Below are 22,727 nucleotides of genomic sequence, written 5' to 3'. Positions count from 1 at the left end.
ATATTTTCTATATTTTTATTTCCTCCAATCACTACTCTCTCCATTCGTACAATAGTTTATTTGGCCATAGCACATTCACCTTTTGTCATTTCCAAATCCTTTCTCCACACAAAGCTAGCATGGATTTGTCTTTCAGCACAAATCCAACCATGCCCTTCATTAGTTCACTCTTCACTGTACCTCTGCAGTTAATTGAAAATGACTAGTATAACTTTTAACATAAATAAAGGCCCTTAAATTTCTTTTTTCTGGTTACTCCTCTGGTGGTATACTCCAGGAACATTCATGAAAGAAATAAAAATGAGTCAAAGAAATCAATCTGGGTGATACAAATATACACTCAAAATACAAATAATAATAAATGACAAGTTGTGACCCTTGATTTTCAGAATCCACATTACCAGGGATCATATCTCTTTCATAATTATAAGTCTTAAGTATAGCATAATGGCTAGATTTACATAAAATATTCAATGAAAGGGCATTATATACACGTACAGGCATAAAAATGTGCACAAATGAGATAATTATAATATGTGACCCACGTCCTTAAAAAAAAGCATCTATTATTCTATTTATGTATCTGCTAGGGAACTCTACTGGTTTAATGATACAACAAAATTTCACTTGTTCGAGGAATACATATGAGTGAAACTAAAACAGAATCTGAATTTGCCAAATCATTTAAGTAGCTTCTCAAGGGAGATACATTTTTATAACTTGTTGAAGAAACAAATCTCAACTGTCAGAGAGATATTTTGTAAAGTGTTTAGAAAATTGGAAAAAAATCTTCCTGTCAGTGTAGAAACATATATAATGCATTCTTTTCTACAACCATCAATAAAAAGAAAACTTTAACATCTTTGCCCCGGACATTTACATTTCACATTGTGAATCCATCAGCACATTGGTAGGTTTGTATTAAAAAAAAATTAAGCAGACCAATTATTTTGTCTGAAAACTGAACACAAAGTTTGAGCTTTTGAGAGAAATTTGAATGTATTCAGGACATGCACAAGCCCCTCTATCAATTTCATGAAAATTGAACCACTCTATAAATAGCGGAGATGAGCATTCTGGGGCAGACAGCATGCATGCTGACAACTTCACCGGGGGGCTACCAGAGGGATTTGAGTTTTTGCTACTTTTCAGGCTTCAAGAAGAGAGAAATAGAAAGTCAATTGTTGGTAGGCCTTTAAGGAGATGTCATATCATTCTTGTTTGCATGTCATTGGTCCGTAGTCACTTACATTGACTTCCCTAGTGTGAAGGAAGTGGAGAAATAGAAGACCTAATGAAAAATGAGTGGGCATCAAACAATTGTAATAACTTTGCATTAAGGTGAGCGGAAATAATGGGATGACAAAAATAAACAATGTAGTCTCGAGAAGAATTTATTGTTGAGATTGGTTTTGTTTCATTTCTTTTTACAAAGATGAGACCGCAGAAAGATTATGGTTTGATAGATTGTGACTGGCGAAATGATCCAAAAGAGAGAAAAAGTTTGATGTTATAGGACATATATAGAATGACAATATGTAAGCAATCAGGGCAGTGAAGAGTTCTGAATGAAACCCGCTCTAATTAGAAGAATTGAGAACAATTGCTTGTTATCACAGGAGGAAAAAAATACTTGATGATGAAGGTGGGTTTGTAGGTTTAATGATGGGACAGCAAGGGGGTCCTACTTATCATAAACTATGAATGTACCCATGTTGACATCAACTTCTGCCTTGGGCTATGGGAAATAACAAATACTTGCTGCATGGAAACATCATCTATTTATTTCTTCGGGATTTCCACAAATTAACAGAATATCAGCATGAATTCCTAGTTTATCATCAGGAAACACCTAGGAAATAGGCCTACCATGTGTGAAAGTGAACAGAAAGAACCAACAATGTACCTTGACCGTAGAACATACCAAAGATAATAGAGATGGAATTTCGTAGAAACTATAGAATAACTACATACATTTTATAAGATATTGAAATATTGAAAACAACCACAAAAGAAAATAAGACATTAAGGAAATGGTCATGCATATCTCACATACACAGATGCTCCTCATAGGTATTACTACTCAATTCTCTGATTTTCCTTCTGGAAAACCTGCTTAACTGAGATTTCGTTTGATCTAAAGAGTCTCTACTATATCCCTGGTAGTGAAAAAATACAGGGAACTTTTTGGTTTTGCGCTTTTTTTTTCATAATATGCATAATCCTGGTTCATTTCTACTTCTAAAATCAACATTTACTACTATGTGTGACTTTCTCAGCCCCAACTAAAAAAAAATGGTGTGTATTATGTTCTTTTGTCCTTTTAACCCTCTCCCTATGGATGTTAGCAAGAACAATCTATAAAAATTCTAAAGGATTTGGCACTCTAAGTTAATGAAGATAACAGTGATCAAATATTTCTAATTAAAAAATGGGAAAACGGGAACCATACGTAAGTGGAGGGAATGAAAAGGAGGACAAAGTATTATCTATGTTACTATGGAATACATACTTGAAGACATTAAAATACTTGAATATAGAGAAAGAAAACATGAGTATTTTAAATAAACACATTCATAAAATGGTAATTATTAGAAGTTATGAAAAAATCATTTTAGTTTAGTAGTCCTGTATTTCAAAACAAACTTTTTTTTATAAAATTAGTATTTCTTAAATTCTGATAGTCTCTGAGTTAACTAGAATATAGTTTCCTTTGGCAAACTATCATTTTATAAATTGGTACGGCAACAGTGCCCTTTCCAGAGCCTATTCCAAAACCTTAATTTGAGCATGAAACCGGATATTAGTAATCATGTTCTGTACAGAACAAACCTCAAAACCTCAGAGTATCAATTGCAGCTGGGCTATGGCAGTCTTGCAGCCAATGTTAAATCTACTGAAATATATTTATAAATATATTCGTATTGTAGTACAATGGTTTCTGAGTTAACTTGAGCTATGTGTGACTAATTTGCCCAAGTCTGAGTTTACTTATATATTTCAAACAAACACGATGCACTTTTGTGGAGACAACATGAACAAAATAGCTACATATGGCAACATTATTCCTTTCTCTAGACCTCTACTCCCAGACACAACATAGGATATTCCTAGGATTCTGCTTTTCCTTCCGGCTGTATGTAGAGAGTGATAAATTATGGTGTTACTAATCCATCTTCTGCTATTACTTGATTGTGCCGGGCACATATTTTCAATTATGGTAAATGATGGGATCAATTAGATTCTAACAAAATATCATCTGAACAACAACCTCTGAAGAATAATGAACCAACTTTATGTAACCCACATACTCCTTCTTTCAACCAGTCTACTTTGTTTAAATACCACTGCCACATTCCTGTCCTTCAAAAACACATGTACTTATTTTATTTTTTATTTCTATAATTGTTTTTAGAGAGAGCACATGAGAGTGGGGAGAAGGGCAGAGAGAGAAAGAGAGAGAAGGAGAGAGAATCTTAAGCGGGGCTCAATCCCATGACCAAGGCATCATGACCTGAACTGAAATCAAAAGCCAGATGCTCAACCAACTGAGCCACCCAGGTGCCCCCCAAAATACAAGTACTTCTTAATGGGTCTATTTCTTCTGATGTGGGTTGATAATATAGATCAAGACATGTCTTTTGTTACATAATAATAGTCAGGACAAATTTATATCATATCACTGTATTTTGTATGTAACTGAAAACATTTTTCATTTTTTTCTTATAGATAGAATATAATTTTAACCTTTCAAAGTAAATTTCCCATACTTTGGCTGAAACCTGCTTTACTACCTTTGTTTGCTAAGAGGAACAGCTAAAAAGAGCTTGACAGATAAGTAAATATTTTAAACATCTATTCTATACCCTTGAATATAAGGCAATAATTACCTACTTAAACACAACCACTTACGTTTTCTTACTAGATGACTTTGAAAAACTCTTCTTTCTTTGTGTTTATTATTTCTAAAGATTAGCTGTGATTTGTTTATATGGCAATGTTTAATTCAGGAATATTAAAAAGTAAAATAAAACTCAATAATTTACAGGAAAGTGCTAGCACAGCTGGAAAATGTCATTATTATTCTCCTTTGCAAAACAGTATTTTCATGTTTCCTACTGATATGTGATTATTGTTGCATCTGAAATGCTGACCAACCATTTAATAGCATATCATGAGATGGCATAAGCTTAGTAACGGGAGCTAAATATGCATAGACTACTACTCATTACTAAGAAATAGCGTGCATAGCAAAAGGCTCCAAACCAAGGACAAATCAACAACAGAGAAAGACAGATACTATATGTTTTCATTCATATGTAGATCCTGAGAAACTCAACAGAAGACGGGGGGGGGGGGGGGGGGGGGCGGAGGGGAGGGGAAAAAATAGTTAGGGAAGGAGGCAAACCATAAGAGACTCTTAAATACTTAGAACAAACTGAGGGTTGATGGGGGATCCGGGAGAGGGGAAAGTGGATGATGGGTATTGAAGAGGGCACCTGTTGGGATGAGCACTGGGTGTTGTATGGAAACCGATTTGACAATAAATTTCATACAAAAAATAATACATTTAAAAAAAGAATACCTGGACTAAACTAGGGAAAAACAACACCAACACCAACAACAGCAACATGCTTAATTTCATAAAATAATAGACAATACTATTCATGTCATAAAATTATAGCACATTAAAAATGAAGGGCCCAAGCTTCTAGAAATAAAATTATATATATTATAATATGTAATATAAATATATCATATATTTAATATATTGTGTTTATATTTAATATAAATAATAATTATATATGTATAATATAAATATATATAATAGAACATATATAATATAAATAAGTAATTATAATATACCTATCAATTATATATTATAAATTATACTATAATATATTTAATATATATATCTTAGGTGATTTTCTTGGTTTAGCATTCACAAATGTGTACTTGTTTGCGCTACTGTGATGAGTATAATGTCAGACAAACTCATATGGAATTACAGGTCTTACCCAGCCAAAAAATTTGCTAATAATTGTAAAGAATAGTGAAGCATCATATCCTGACTCTTTCCATTGTAGCTTGATAAAGTCTCTTTTTCAGAGTGATGAGATAAAAATCACTTAATTTTAAAGTATTTCTCAACGTTTATTTATTTTTGGGACAGAGAGAGACAGAGCATGAATGGGGGAGGGGCAGAGAGAGAGGGAGACACAGAACCGGAAGCAGGCTCCAGGCTCTGAGCCATCAGCCCAGAGCCCGACGCGGGGCTCGAACTCACGGACCGCGAGATCGTGACCTGGCTGAAGTCGGACGCTTAACCGACTGCGCCACCCAGGCGCCCCAAAGTATTTCTGTTTTTTAAGTAGGTAGGTATATAGCTAGAAATTCTGCATGATTTATGTTCATTCTCCTAACAGTTCTATCCCATAAATTCATAAATTTCAAATGTATTTCTTTTTTTATCATTTAAAAAAAATTTTTTTTCAACGTTTATTTATTTTTGGAACAGAGAGAGACAGAGCATGAACGGGGGAGGGGCAGAGAGAGAGGGAGACACAGAATCAGAAACAGGCTCCAGGCTCCGAGCCATCAGCCCAGAGCCCGACGCGGGGCTCGAACTCACGGACCACGAGATCGTGACCCGGCTGAAGTCGGACGCTTAACCGACTGCGCCACCCAGGCGCCCCTTATCATTTTATGTTAGAGAGCAAGCATGGTAGTGGTAAAGAGGGGCAGAGGGAGACAGAGAGAATCTGGAGCAGGTTCCACACTCAGTGCAGAGCCTGACATGGGGATCAATCCCATGACCTTGGGTTCTTGACCTGAGCTGAAATCAAGACTCAGATGCTCAACCGACTGAGCCACCCAGACAGCCCTCAAATTCATTTCCATTACCAATCTGGACTGGACAAGAATATCTTCCTCCATGAGAAAGAAGTACAGCGATATGCCTACAATCTTCAGAGTCCTATTCTGGTAGGTCAATTCCAATAGCATGTATATAGGACATCTGATTAGGGGCAAAAACGCCACAGGCCACAGATAAATCTGGAGTCTTTTTTTTTTTTAATTTGTAAGCTACAAATAAAATAAACATACATCAGTCTTAAATATAACTCTTGCAGATAGAAAATTATTGCAGATGGAACAGAGAGAGTTATAATTTTCAATTTTTACTACTTCTTTGGATAGAAACACTTCCAATTCTGAACAATTGTTGTTTCAGTTCCTCAACCGTTTCTTAGCTGCACACCTCTTAATCTGATCATCACAGCCTTCCTTTTAAGTATGCCAATTTAATCAACAATATCACTGTTGCCTCATTTGCTGGGAGAAGACGCTGTCTCAGTTAACTTTGCACATATCTACTTGCTAATATTTTGAGTTCATCCTCCACAGCTTTTCCTTCCTTGATATTCCATCGTCTGGATGGCTCGCCATTTATTTGTCCATTCACCTACCGAAGGACATCTTTATTGCTTCCAAGTTTTGCCAACGATAAAGCTGCCATAAAATCTGTGTTCAGGCTTTCATATGGATGTAAGCTTTCAGCTCCCTTGATTAAGCACCAAGAATCATGATTGCTGGATCACAGTAAAAGTATGTTTCCCGTGTAAGAAACTTCCAAACTGTCTTCCAAGGTGGCCTACTATTTTGCATTCCTACCAGCAACAAATGAGAATTTCTGTTGCTGCACACTCTTGCCAGCATTTGGTGTTGTCAGTGTTCCAGATCTGGGGCCATTCTAATAAGTATGTGGGAGTATCTTTCTTAATATAGTATGTTGATACATATTACCAAGTAACCTACCAGAAAAGTTTTATCTTATATTTCCTCTAGAAGAATGCATGATCTATAACTTTATGAAATACAGAAATTCAATACTTAAAAATGTGACATGTTATATTACTTCAAGCATCTCTGAATACTAATAAGTTCAACTAAGTTCTGATTTCATACAGGAAATAATGCCAGTTTCTAAACATTACCCCTTTTTTTGTTTGTACAATCAAAGCCACTTATATAAGTGTGTTAGGCAGGGTAGTCCGGAGAAAAAGAACCAATAGGGCGCACACACACACACACACACACACACAGGTTTATTGTAAGTAATTGGATCATGGGATTGTGGAAGCTGACAAGCCCAAAATCTGCAGTTCTGAGTCCAAAGCCTGTCTGGTGGCAGAATTCTGTGTTGCTGGGGGAAGGTCAGGCTTGTATTCTATTCAGGCCTTCAACTTACCAGTTGAGGTTAAGCCACATTAGGGAAGGCCATTTGCTTTACCCAAAGGTCACCCACTTAAATTTTAATCTCACCCAAAACACCCTCACAGAAACTTCCAGAACAGCATCTGGGAACCACTATCCCAGCCAAGCTGACACATAAAATTAACCATCACAATGATATAATATGTGGGTTCTAGCATTTCACTTTATTTCACTCATTGCATTACTAATCACTTTTGTGTCTAGAGGTATTCAAAAAACAAACAAATGAGAACGAACTTTGAATCTTTGAAAAACAAAATACATTTTTACATAAAATGCACGATAATAGTGCTGCTGCTAATTTTAGTCTTTGAAAGGCTTGGAAAGAGAACTGCTTTTTTCCGAAAGTTGCAATAAACACTGCAGTGTTTGATTCTGTTACCCTATACTGACCAACTGAAACCAAAAACTAACTTATGAAAAGTAGTTTCAGGAAGATGTTTCTTTGGAAAATTTTGAACATGAAATGCATTTTGATCTGCACATTTTTTTCCTTCCCATTTTCCATTTCAAAAGTTTCAGAAGCTTTTTCATGTTTCATCCCCATACTAGGCGGCCTCAGATGTGTTTCATTTCAGAATTGTGAGGATCTTTGAATCCCATTATTCAAAGTAAAATGGAATGTATTGGAGAGTTATCAACCAACATGAAGTGTTCCTTTTTCAGGGGCAAGCTTGAGACGACTTAAAAAAATTATTCAGAGAAGACCCAAATGTCATGATCCCTCCTATGTGCAGGACCGAGTCCTGTAAAGTTGAGCCTTTGGCTATGGAGGGCTCTCCCACAGAGTGGCCTGAGCTGGCTCCCATTGTATAAGTGATGGTGAAAATCTTACATCAGTCTCGCCTCTTCTCTTCCATCAAATGCATCTGTCATGATAGGGTGGGTGACCCCCCTCAAAAAAAAGCAAAACCAAAACCACAACAAAAAATAAATAAATAAATAAAACCTCAATAAACCACCCTGCCCCAAAGTATTAATTAACAATTCTGTATGTTATGTATAATTCGCTTTTAATTGTGCAAACATTTTAATATGAATCAATACATCTCAAATAATGGAACAGTAGGTGTCAGGCTAATATACAATGACAGTAGAACTTTTTAGATATGTGCAAGGAAGCCACAGTTTAGCAGCTCCAAACTGAAAATCAGATGGTCTAGATGTACAATGGCATGTTGAAGACAGGCAGGGATATAAGGAAATTTGCATGGGGAGAAAGACTTTCCTGGAGGTTTGTTGTATGGCACCTACAGAATCAGATTCGAGAGGCAAAGTCAGAAGTATGATATTTTGTACCAGATTTATTCCTGCATATTCAACAGCTGCAGAAAATGGAAGGAGCTAAATCTATAGGAATTTATGGGGAACTCAAAATGACAAGATATTGAGCATCTTTTCATACACCTGTTGGCCATCGTACATTTTCTGTGGAGAAATGTCCGTTCAATTCCTGGCCAATAGATACATAAAAAGATAATCAACATCACTAAACATCAGGGAAATACAAATCAAAACCCCAATGAGCTATCACCTCACACCTGTTAGAACAGCTATTACCTTAAAACACAAAAGATTAACAATTGTTAGCAAGGACGTAGAGAAAATGTAAATCATGCTAATGCAAATTGACATGGTGCTTTGGAAAACAGTACGGAGATTCCCCAAAATGTTAAAAGTAGAAATACAAAGTGATCCAGCAATCCCATTTCTGGGCATATATCCAAACGAATTGAAATCAGGATCTCAAGTAGGTATCTTCACTCCCAGGTTCATTGCAACATTGTTTTCAATAGCAAAGTAATAGAAACAACATGTCTGTCTATCTCCATCATGCATGTGTGTGTGTGTGTGTGTGTGTGTATGCCTTGAAAATGAATATAAAAATGAATATTATCACTCTTGTAAAGGAAGGAAATCCTGCCTTTTTTGACAACATAAATGAAACAGGGAGACATTATGCTAAGTGAAATAAGTCAAGCAGAGAAAGACAAATACTACATTATATCACTTATATGAGGAAACTCAAATAGTCTCATAGGAGCAGGACAGTGATTTCCAGGACCTAGGGGGAGGAGGCAACGGGGAGATGTTCAAAGGGTATAAAGTTACAGTTATGCAAGCTGAATAAATGGTGGAGATCTGCCGTAAAACATATGCCTACAGTTAACAATACTGTAATGTACAAAATCTTTTTATGAAAGCAGATCTCATATTACTTATTGTCACTACAGTAAAAAATCATAGCTAGGGGAGCCTGTGTGGCTCAGTCAGTTAAACATCTGACTTGATTCCAGCTCAGGTCATGATTTCATGGTTCGTGGGCTCAAACCCCACATTGGACTCTCCTCTGGCAGCACAGAGCCTACTTTGAGACTCTCTCTCTTCTTCCCTCCCCCATTCTCTCTTTCTCAAAAATAAATAAACATATTTTAAAAAGGAAAAACAAATTATTTAAAAAATCATATATAGATGGGTATATAGATTGTTAGATACACACATAGACAGATACAGAGAAAGAGAAAGAGAAAAAGAGATACAGAGAGATATGTGAAAGTGTGAAGAAGGGAACATTCTCCCCATTTTTAATGCCAGAAAATATCAGTGTGATGTTCATAGGCCTGAGAGGAATGAATATACTATTGTTTTGGCCATGATAATAATGATTATGATGATAATAATCATAGCTAACATATATCAACTGGCTATTATATAATGAACAGTGCGCTAAGAGCTTTCCATACACAGGAGTCCCATTAGATCCCCACCACAGGTACAGAATTTCTTTCCTCGTGGGGATATCTGCTGCCTTTGCTTCCCTGGAAAGCAAGCTTCAATTTCTTCAGGTAGTAAAAGGAGATCCTTTGATTCTAGGAAAGGTGTCTAGCTCAGCGAGGTCAGACTGAGCCCTACACGGACGCTTACTCCCACTGGTCGCTCTAAGGGTTGAGCATGTGACCAGCTTTACCTACACAATGGATAACGGGACTTCTGGTGGTCCGCTAACTGGAGGGCTTGGGTTCTTGTCTGACATGCTGGCTCCATCCTCAGGTTGGTAGCAAGGTGATGTGACACTTATTTATTACATTCAGACAGACTGGGCTTGTTTCCTAGGACCAGGAAACATTTTCCGGAAACAGATTACTCCTCGTGTATTTTTAAAATGCCAACTTTTGGCTTATTAGATATCTATGATACTCAAAAACTATTATTAAAGGTCATGTTTTCTTAGAACTCTACACCCCAGTTGATTAGAATCTCCAGCTCTCTATTTAGAATTTAGCTTAGGCTCCCGTGAAAGTTTCTCCATCATACGTATATAAGCTTCTCATCTAGTGAGGTCTTGTGTTTAGTGTTCCACAAAGAGCATTTTCCATTAAGACACTTAGGATCTTCAAAATTTTTAATGTGTATTTATCTTGAGAGAGAGAGAGAGAGATGTAGTGTGTGCATGATAGGGGTGGGGCAAAGAGAGAGGGGGACAGAGGATCCAAAGTGGGCTCTGTGCTGACAGCAGTGAGCCCAATGCGGGGCTTGAACTGAGAAACTGTGAGATCATGACTTGAGCTGAAGTCGGTCGCTTAACCGAGTGAGCCAACTGGGCATCCCTAGAATCTTCAAATTGTACTGATGTTGAAACGGAGTATCAGATGAAGTTCTCACTGGTTTTACACTGTTTCATTTTTTATTCTTTCTTTCGAGTGTCTTCAGAGCCATCGTTTTGTCTGATTATGACGAACCCACACCGACCTGAGGTTGCCTCTGCCGTTGGCCATTTAATTAGATGCATAATCCAAGGCCAACCGTGCGTCTCAGCTTTGGGTTGTTCATATGTAATATGAGTCGTTGCGATGAACAAATAACATAAACATGTAAAGCATAAAAACAACAGCGAGGACACTAAAATTCAGCTACTACTTTTGTGTAGAGTAAAAATTTCTTCAACAGAGTAAAAATTTCTTCAACAGAAAGCATGCCTGTAAGTTTTGTTTTGTGCAGTGTCCGACACATTGCTATCATTTATTAATGCACTATTATAATAACCTCTTGTATTATTATGGCATTTTTCAGTGTCAGCCACACTGTTGTTGTTATATAAGGTAAAGCAATAAACTTACATAACTAGAGTTTCAAATATCTTTAATAATAACACATTTCCTCTTCTCTGGAATGAAAATACCCTGAGCTCCTTGGCCATCCATGCTAAAAGTAGACCCTGCTTTATTTTTCCATTACTTTACAAATAATGTCTAACTACAACATGCTATCTTATAGCATATATTCTTTTGTAGATAATCAGTGAATTTCAATGAGAATTTTAATAAGTCCTAAGTATTGTATTAGATTTGCTTTTGCTGGGTGTTTATCGTACGCGAAGAGAGGTCTGGGAAGAAAATATGTGAATAGATTATTTACTGTACTTCAGAGTTCGAGGCATATTTTGAATTAGATTCATTATTGCTGTTTTTGTATGCAGGGTTTTTATATTAATATCGTTTAACCCTTTTGCAGACAGTTCCCAATTTATCCTAATCAGCTAGAGATCCTATAGAGGCTGATAACTTCTTGAATTGCCAATTGAGTAGGTAAAAAAATGTGATTGAAATAATCATGCAATACAACATAAAAAATGCGTTCAGATAACTTTATAAATGCATGCTCTTTTGAATTTTTGCATCGGCATTATTTTTCTGTCATTGAGTCTTATAGTAAATATCATTTAACATATGTTATAATATTATTGAAGGGATTGTGACAATATGCCCCCATAAAAATTGTGCTAGATAAACGTGCAAGGAGTATAATTTATCTGGGAAAAATATGGGCTTGTTAATATGGCAAAATGAGTAGAGACAACATACTTGAATGTTCACATATAAATGGAAACTAATATTTATTTGCATAAATTTTTAAATGCATATTATTGAAATAGACATAACCACTTATAAATGAAGATAAACAAGTTACTTATCAACCAGATTATTGTCATGTTGTAAAAGAAAAATACACGGAACCCTAAGAAAAGTGGATTACAAAGCAAAAGTGGATTTTAAGTTTGCATGAATAGTAGGAAAATCAAGACAGAAAATAACATAGAAAAGAAGAGCGTAAAGAAAAAAATTGGACTTTATTTCTCTTTTGAAGGGTTATTATGAGAGTCAAATACAGCTTTGTGGTATCATTAGGGGCAAAATTTTATCTCTGCGTGTAATAGATCTTAATCCTAAGCGTATAGTGTTAGCCTAAGATGCAGCTGGTTTCTAGGTTGTCTACTTTGGCCGTTCTTTTGCTGACATTGGTACAAAGTTGAAAAAGACTAGAACATTGGCCAGGAGTGTAAGAAATATGGCCGCCATTACTCAATGTGATTTGAGCGCTTCAGTGCCTTTGTTTCTATGCCTAATGAAGACATTTGTATTGGGGTTAATGTTAGACAAAAAAAAAATGTTGCTGTTCCTTTCATAACATTAGTAACTGGAAGAGAGAAAGAAAATGATACAAAGTCTGATGAATTTGATAAATGGTGCTTTTAGCCCCGTTTGCTGTTTGCAGTGAGGCTGTCCGTCATGGGTTTTGAGCCATATGCAGATGCAGGACAATGGCTTAGTATACTGTTGTTGTACATGACAAATAACTTCTAACGTATCAGCAAAGAAGTGCTTCGGTGAAATCACATCCTTCGTTATCATCTAGGGTGTGTGTGTGTGTGTGTGTGCCCTTGAGACTGGATGCCTTTTGTCTCTTTCTACTAAAAGACAAGTAGTAAGAGACATTAAAAATACAACCACAGTTAGGAATCAGATATTTTTAAGAAGGCCAGCGTATTGACACATGTAAGTTAATTCATTAGAAACATGACTGGTCTTTATTCCCTTTTGTCACTTAAAAAATAAATAAGACCTTCCACCATGCCTCTGTGTAGAAAATGCAGTATTGCTGGTTTATACATATTGCATGAGAAATTGCCTAATATTTATATCCTACACCAGCCATTCTGTGACCAGAATGCAAATGCCAACAAGGAGCACATATACCCATGATCGAATCATAAGTCATGTGCTATTATATCTACCAATTAAAGTGATAAAACTTCAAAAGTCGCCTTTGCCTTATACTCACAAGACAGTAGAAGATGCATTCTCATTTCACCCCCTGTAATGTCTTCTATAGATCCTCATCCAATAAGGATTAGCTGAATTCATTAGCATGATATTCATAATCCTCCTCAAATTTGCTACAGCCCTCCTTTCTAGCCTCACCCCTGGCCGTTCTCCTCCCCCCACCCCCCACCCCACCCCACCGCAGAGATGCTGTATAGAAACAGTTATGTTTTCCAAACGACCTGTGTTCTTGCATGGCTTGGGGGAAGGGTTACCCTTCCTTCTCTTCGTCCTCCATTATTTTCTCTGTTTTCCCAGACTGCCTAATTCACCTTCAAGGGCTTTGTTAAATTTCTCCTAGTCCTTACTAGTCAAAAGAAACAGACTTCTTCATTCTTCTCTGTGTGTCTTACGCATTCTCTGCATAACATTTGGAATGCAAAAAGATAACTTCAAGCTAAGTTTAAGAAATAAAGGAAAATGAACTGGAAGATACTGGGTATCTCGCAGCTGGATTCCTTGTCAGATCTCAAGAGGGACCAGAAGATGGGAGGGCAGACAGTTCAGCCTTCTTGTTCATGCTGTCTCTCTCCCTCAGGATCCAAGTAGTATTTTGTCCGCACACTTTTCTCTGTTTTTCTTTCCCTGTTTCTTCTTTCCGAACACCATTTTTTTTTTCTAGGTCTCTGAGCGCGTGACCAAACAGCCTTCACAGACATTCAAAACCTTCGAATTTATGAACTCGTAATAAACTCACACATGTCCCTGAGTCCTAAAACAAATTTCGCAAGTGCAAGAATCCAATCATTTTGGCCTGGGTCAGGTGTCGATGCTGGTCAAAAAAGCTTTGACCAGTTGGTGTGGATCTTTCAGGTTGAACTTTCTGAAAAAGCATGTTTGGAAAAAATGCATTGACAGCTTCTAGTACATTTTCTAACTATTAGTATAGCTCTTAATGCTTCATGTTTAAACAAAATAACTTCCCTTGATGAACTGTGAGGTATGTAAAAGTATGGGTCATAGATTACCATTTTTTTGCCCAGAGCAAGTTTGTAGTAAGTTATTAAGAAAAGTTAAAGTAGAATACCTCTGAAGATTATGTCCATGAAGGGAACCTCATGAGAACTCGCTAAGCTTGTTTTGCAAAGGTGGTTTGTGACTTTTACTTGTATTTCAAGTATCTGAATAAATATATTTAAAAACTAATGCCCTAAGGCTTGGATAGATGGCCATAAGGAAAGCCTAATCTAGACACTCGGATGTGAAGTTTTCAAGGCTCATGTGGTCACTGGGATTTCATTTATACTAAAGGAAGCCATGGGTATATTACGACATAACTGATAACTTGATATTTCACTCACCTATTGTTGACCTAACAAGCTACCCCAAACTTAGTGACTTAAAAGAACAGCCATTTTCTTTTCTCATGATTTTTCTGGACCAGGAATTTGGACAGGACAAAGCAAGGAGGGCTTTCTCAGCTTCACTTTGGCATCCTGGGGCATCAGCTGGACTATTGAAATGACTGGGAGCTCACTGGGATATTTTGACCAGGGTCATAGATCTGAGGACTGGATTCGAACTGTCAAATGGATTTCTCAGTTTTTATCCATATGCGATCTCTCCTGCGGCTAATTTGAGCTTCCTCACCGCGTGGTGGTCTCCAGGTATTTGGATTTTGTGCATCATAGCTGGTTTCTCTTCAAAGGGACACAGCTAGGCTTCTGAAAGGAGGGACCCAGCAGAGGCAAGTCACAATTGCCAATGCTCTGCACTAGTTGAAGCAAGTCACAAGGCCAGTCCAAAATCAAGGGGAGGAGCTAGGGACTCAGCCTTCTGTTGTGTGTACCTGCATTGTACGCAGAGGAAAGAACGCCTAGCAGCCATCTTTGGACACTACCCAGCGAACAAAAACAGTTGCTATATTTAGGTACCGCTTTGGTTATTGCCTTCTGTCTCCAAAATCAATGGTGGATCTCGACTATGGATGTCCAGTTTGGGGTCTGTATACACTCTAAGTCTAGATCCGCATTTCCTACATATTGATAGACCACTTTTTAATTTTTGCTTCTGTTTGCCCTCCCAATATATGCACCAAAAAGGGCTGACAGGTAAAAACCTAACATTGGGATTTGGAAACATCCAGCACTCTCAAGTTGATTTTCAAACACTTTCAGGTGAACTTTATGAACTACCACATACCTCTTGTTTGCTGTGGCCATCCACAGCGTCCATCCTTGGCTAACGAAATGAAATGATTTTATTGCTTTTTTGTTCTCACGCATCGGGAGACTGAGAAAGTTTGAACAACAGGAGTTACTACGTTTAATTGGTACCTGATGACCCGTTCAAGGTTATATAGCTGAAAAGATGCTTATGCTTTCAAGTATTTTTCGTGTAATTTTGTGTTCACGTGAGACGTCCCAGGAATTTTCAAAATATCCAAGATGTCATATAAATGGGTGCCATGTTCCCCTAAAACTTTCTTTAACAACACAGATGGCCAGCTGGATTTTGTCCTCAGCTGTAGTTTTCTGACTCCTGTTCTACATAATATTTAGTATAAACTCTGTTACAGTTAAGATAGAGCTCAGCTGTAAATAATAGAAGACTCAACAAAAGTGGCTCGAACAATTATAGAATTCGTTTTTTACCATGAAACAAGCAACAAAAACATGTATATGTTTGCACTTCAGGGCTCAGCAAACTCTAATGCTACCAAGGACTCGGCGTTGTCTTTTTGACCCACCATCCTACGTATGTGGTACTTGTCTTTCTGGTCACAGAATGAATGCTGTACCTCCAAGAGTTGCATCTATATTTCAGGTCAGAAAAATTGGTTGGAACGGCTTCATACCTTTTTGCTATGGATCTTTGCATTTTTGATAGGAAGGGAAACCTACTTTCGGAAACCTTCACTTACATCTCCTCAGCTAGGTGCATCTCATATGAGCAATTTTATTTGGACAACAGAATCTGGAAAGGTAATTGTTTTGTTTTGTTTTGTTTTGTTTTGTTTTATTAAAGGTGATTAATTCAGTTTTATAAGTTCCATGGTAAAAGAAGGTGTGGGAAAAGGATTTTGAGCAGGTTCTGTTCCTTAGTCTGTAGCATATTCCAATCCAATATTTAGGCAGATCTTTCTTATTAAAGCACAACGAACAGAGAAATTTCCTAGTAGTGATGTTGAATCCTGATATGTATGCTCAAGCATTGAGCTCTGAGATTAGAACAAGGAAATATAGATTTCAGTCATTAAAAATATGAAATACCTTAGATGTATGCCATTCATATCATATCGTTCAACCTCCCATCCGTGGGTCAGATGGATCAGGTAGGAGGCTATCAAAGGAGGCATCAATGAAAAACAGGCAGCACTTAATCACAAAATGAAACTTCCCTAATCACCAGACATAATTAGAAATTGAGAAGACAATGATGAATCACTAAATTCTACTCCTGAAATCACTATTACACTGTACGTTAATTAACTTGGATTTAAATAAAATTAAATATATATATATATATATATATATATATATATTATATATACAGGAACTAATCCCTCCAAAAAAAGAAATTGAGAACACAAGAGAAAAAGACAGAAAGAAAGAAAGAAAGAAAGAAAGAAAGAGAGAGAGAGGAAGAAAGAGAATAAGGAAGGAAGGAAGAAATTGAGAAGACATATAGATTTCCACTTACATTTCATCGATCAGAACTCTGGAAAATGACCACCCTTAACCTCAAAGGTGTCTGGAAAAATGAATGTTATTTTGCTAGAAGTATCACCACTCTAATCAATGATTTTAAGAAAAGAAGGAGAAAAAATGGTTCTTGAGTATTCAGTTGGCACTATCTATCACAAGACCTAGTGTTTGGGTATGGTGAGGGTCATACATTCACTGGCTTTTTAAATCATTCCTCATACATATTCATGGTTTGCCCACAATAAGGACTGATCTGGGTGGGCTTAACAATTGCAGTGACCCAGAGAAACAAATTGTTGCCATTATGGTTCTGACATTAGAGTTAGAGTTCCTAAAGGTGTTATATGACGTTCAAACTATGCACCAAGCCAGGGATCATGACCACCTAGAGGCTGTGGGAACGCCTTTGGAATCTGTTATAAAGAGGCAGGCATCAGTGGAGCGTTTAAAAGGGACAACTGGTCTGCTGGGATTTTTATTGGTAGAGAGTAGATCGTGGATGAGAATCGGACTCAAGTCCTAGCCTTCATGTTTTACATATGCCCAGTGTTCCAATAAGAATTACACTTTTTTTCCCCCCAGGTGACCTTTCCAAAGGCTATAATAAAGATAAATCAAACCCCATTACAGCGCACTGACTCTGTTTGCCGCCAGATTTGGAAGTACCATCAACACCGACTGATGTCATTACTGTTCTGTAACCTTGAGATCTGCTGAAAGTGTCCACAAAACAACGTGTCAAGAGCAACATAATTAAGTTGCCGTGATGGGCCCTCTGCGTTAACTATGCAGAGAGCCCACTGCCCGTTATTGTCCATTGATATTCAGCCCCACGGCTTGTAATCTTCCGGAAGCTCCCAAAATGCATTTCCCGATTTCCTTGATGGGGGCGGGTCGGTGCCACTGTGCCACTGAGGGTCCACCCAGCAGCGTGGAGGCGAGAAGAAGGTAGAAGCCGCCCATCCCACCTTCACTGATGAAAGGCGTGCGTTTTCAGCAGGCAGGGGGTGGTTCTGAACCCAAGGCTCCCGCAGCCTCAGGAGATGAACCTTGGTTTCTGCTCGGCAGCACGGTGGCTGCCGCAGATGTGGTCACACAAAGGTGGGTTGGTTCCCTGAGGTCCAGAAACAAGGTTTCTTCTTAGCTAAGGAGCTGAAGTGAGGTCGGATCCCTGGGAATCACGAACTGACCCCTTTCCCTTTTCCAGTCTTTGGCTACAAGTGTGTTTGAACAGCATCAAACGTCTTTCCTGTGTTACTCATTCGCATTAACTTCATTAAGTTCATAATTTTGTCAATACTAACTTTATTCTAGTTTTAATTTTTTAAATATTTATTTTTGAGAGAGGGATAGAGAGAGAGATAGGGCTGGGGAGGGGCAGAGACGGAGAGAGACACAGAATTTGAAACAGGCTCCAGGATCTGTCAGCACAGAACCCAACGCAGGGCTTGAACCCACAAACTGAGATCATGACCTGAGCCAAAGTCGGATGCTTAACTGACTGAGCACCAGGAACCTCGGTGCTCGCTTTAGATCAGAGCACCTTGCTGCTTTCTAGATCAGAGCAAATTAATTTATTTAAATAAGTGAAAGGTGAGCACAAATAAGATGCATTCTAGACAATAGGACGATATAAAGCAATCCTCTGAAAGATGTAAGTGATAATATTTTTACTTTTATATTTTTAATTTTTTAAAGCTTGTTCATTTGTTTTTGAGAGACAGAGCAAGCATAAGCCAGGGAGGGGCAGAGAGAGAGGAGGAGACACAGAATCCAAAGAAGGCTCCAGGGTCTGAGCTGTCAGCATAGAGTCTGATGTGGGGCTCGAACCCACAAACCACAAAATCGTGACCTGAGCTGAGGTCAGACGCTCAACTGACTGAGCCACCCAGGTGCCCCAGGTGATCGTATTTTTATATCTTACTTTATTTTTTATTTGGTAGCCTACCAACACATATACAAAAGCGGACAGTCATTAGAAGTAGAAGAAAAGCAATTGAATAATTATCCAAACATAAGGAAGCACGTTATAAGATTTTTGTTTAAAATATTGAAAGAATGTATAAATCATAGTGGGATAAGTAAGATGAAATGAATGGTACTAAAATATATCTGCTATTCTTTTAAGTTCAGTTTTTCCTAAGTTTGTATTTGAACAGGCAATTTATGACAGTTCCCATTAAATGGAAAGTGATAAGAAAAAGCTAAATTTCATAAGCAAAACACTCTGATATTATAGATTTAGCTCCAGGTAGAGTATAAGAGATCAACACTTGCGTCAGCCAAAAGATAGAAACCATATGTCCACATGATATATTTGAATATATAATATTGTGGCCAGATGTCCCTCAAGTGGGGGGTGTGGCATTTGGTAGATTCTTCTTCCTTGTTTTCCCCATTGCTCAAAACTTTTTTTTTTTTTTTAAGCTGGGCAACATAGCTAGTCTAATTTTAACTAGGATCCTTCATAAATTTAAAAAGAAATAGACCTTAATCCCTCTCAACATTAAAGCAGCACAGAATAGACTGGTCATTGAAATAAATTATTACTGTTTTTTTTGCAGTAAAAACAAGATATTATATACAACATATAGCCTTTTCTAAGATGTCCATTCTAATAATAATCTGAACGAATGTTAATAACGGAATGAGCTGTTTTAGACTTTAAAAGGTTGAAATAATTTGTCTGTCTTTGGTCTAAACGAAACTTACTATGAAAATTAGAATTATAGTATTCTAAGAAAATATTATTATTATTATATTTTATTGTTATTTCTGTTGTTGCTTCATTGATTAAGCCCCCCCCCCTTTTTCTTCATTTCTTTCTGCCATTTCTGCTACTGTCAACCCTTGCTGGAGACGTGGGCTGAGTAGAATAGTAGATATTTTCAATTTCTGTGCAATAGTTTCCTCATGTCTAATCTAAAGATTTTAGATCAGGTTTGAGATAAGAACTTCATTTTTCTAGGTGTGCCTTTACATGAAACAAAATTAAGACTGTTCACGATTATCACTGAAATTCAAATTTCTATTTTTTTTTTCTTCTGAAGAGACATGTCTTAAAATGTTGTTATTGCCGGTATAGGTTTGTTTAATTAATAGCCCAGAAATTCTATGGGAGGGAACACAACAGAGTAACTTAAGTATATACTCTAGGGACCACCAACAGGTTCAAAATTTGGGCTCACTGTTACTGCCAACTAACTTACCATGCCCAGACTCAGTTTCCTCAGATATCAAATAGAGATAATGTGACTGGGATGGTTAATTTTATGTGTCTGCTTTACTGGGCCATGGATGTGTAGATATTTGGTCAAACATCTCAAGTGTGCCCGCGAGGGTGTTTTGGGATGATTTTCACATTTGAATTGGTGGACCGAGTAAGGCAGCTTGTCCTCCCTAGTGTGGACAGCCCTTATCCAAACAGGGAAAGGTCTGAATAGAGCACAAAGTTCTATCCTTCAGATAAGAGAATTCTTCCTGACTGACTAACTTCAAACTAGAGCCATGACTTTTTTCCTGCCTTTAGACTTCACCTGAAACATCGGCCCTTTCTGGGTCTCGAACATGCTGCATTTAGATGGGAACTACGCCATTAGCTCTCCTGGGCGGCTAACTTGATGACTCAATCTGTAGATCTTGGGATTCGCATGTCTCCATAATCACATGAGCCAATTTCTTATAATAAATCTCTGTATTATACACACACACACACACACACACACACATACACCCTATTGGTTCTGTTTCTCTGGAGAGCTCTGATGAATACGATCACCTACCACATGTTTGCTCTGAACATATACACACAAAGCCAATACATATGAAGCTTTTAAAGAGTGTCTCACAAATGATAAGAGCTCAACTAACATTAGGTATCATTTAGGTAGCAATGGCTCGGTGAAACATTGTTATTTTAAACTTGGTTTGGAGTGAAGTTCCCAAAAGGAACTGTGATAATGAAAATTACCCCCTCCTCATGTTCATAAAGCAGATTTCAGTCTACTTCATACCATCACATATTTATTATCTCTTAATACAAAAACAAAGAGTTATTTCATTCATATAAATTTCACATAATAAATCTTTATGGAGTATGACAAACAATTTCTTAGTTTAAAAATAAATCAAGTTTTTCAAATAAAAAATGTTGAATTTAAACATTAGAATATAATAATAGTGGATGAAGGTCAATTGTAGGAGGAAAGAATACTGCAGGAACAAGAGAAAACCAAGTCATGGCTAGGCATTAAAAGTCACCTAATTAAAGAAAAGTAGGTGTTGAGGCAGAAAATTCTGCTTCTCATCAAAATGGAGTATAAAGGACCAGATTTACCCCCATCTGGAAATACATGTGGAACTGGACATGTGAAATGATGGTTTCAGTCAATACCAGTCCGTGATCCTTGAAAGAAAGGGAGCAAATGAGGTGAGTGTTTCAGTGCCTGGATTACTGAAGAGACAGTTTCCAGCCCATGGGAGGACGATGCGGGCAGGTCCCAGATGCCTTCCTGAATTCAAAACAGAGCTGGGAATGCAGGGAGGCCAAAGTGACCAGAGGTTGCCCAGTAAAGTGCCAAAGAAGAGAGAGTATCCCAGTGAGGGACAGAGAGACAGAGAGAGACAGAGAGAGATTGAGATTTGCAGAGGGCCCCTGGAGCCTCCACCCAAGTACCCATTAGTACCTGTCTGGGAGGAAACCACCCGTGGCTAGGAGAGAAATAACTCCCAAATAGAGGAAACCGTCACCAGAGTTCTAAATAATTCACGCTTCTCATTAGAAAGAGCAGAACATATTTTAAGTAAAAGGCTAGTGGGTACAGTACTCAGAGGGGCTTTGCCTTAGTAGCAGGGCAAAATAAACCCTAGAATAAAGGTTGATATAATCTCACCTAACAAAGTTTAAAAGCCTCAAAAAGACCAAACTCTTTCTGAGTAACTTCACTGAATCCCAGAACAAAGTTCAAGAATATTTACCCAAATACCGCCACGCTCAGCATCCAACAATGATGGTGATCTAATGAAAACCAGTAACTATGCAAAGAAATAGGAAATCTTCACCAGGGGAAAAAATACATATATTTATATTTATATTTTATGTATAATTTTTATGTATTTATATATACACATTTATGCATATATATACATATATAATTTTTATGTATTTATATACATATATATATTTATGTATGTATATTTATATATATATATCAGTCACCAAAAGGCAATATAAATGATAGAATTAATAAACAAGGACACTACAATAGCTATCATATTTTGTTCCCTGTGTTTAGAAAGTAGAGAAGGAAGAATGAACAGAGACATGGAAGATGGAAATACCCAGATCAAAATAACAGCGATAAAAGTTATAATGCTTTAGGTGACAAGTGCATTCGGTGTCATTTACAGATGACCAGATGTGATAAGAGAGAAGGTTTGTGAACTCAAAAGAAGCAAACCAACAAGTACGGTCAAGCTTGCGCAGCCTGACATATGCATATGAGTGGAACTGGAGTCCCTTAAAGAGACATGGTACCAAAGGACAGAAAGAGGATTTGATGATAATATATTCCTTGAGATGTTTCCGTATCGATTCAGATGACAACACATAGGTTTTGGAAGCTCAACAAACTCAAAGGGG

This window comes from Lynx rufus, unplaced genomic scaffold (assembly GCF_022079265.1).
Source record: "Lynx rufus isolate CCGP_SWC_20201006 ecotype Redwood Valley unplaced genomic scaffold, mLynRuf1.p SCAF_20, whole genome shotgun sequence".
NCBI classification, from domain to species: domain Eukaryota; kingdom Metazoa; phylum Chordata; class Mammalia; order Carnivora; family Felidae; genus Lynx; species Lynx rufus.
Note: the sequence above shows the minus strand (reverse complement) of the source record.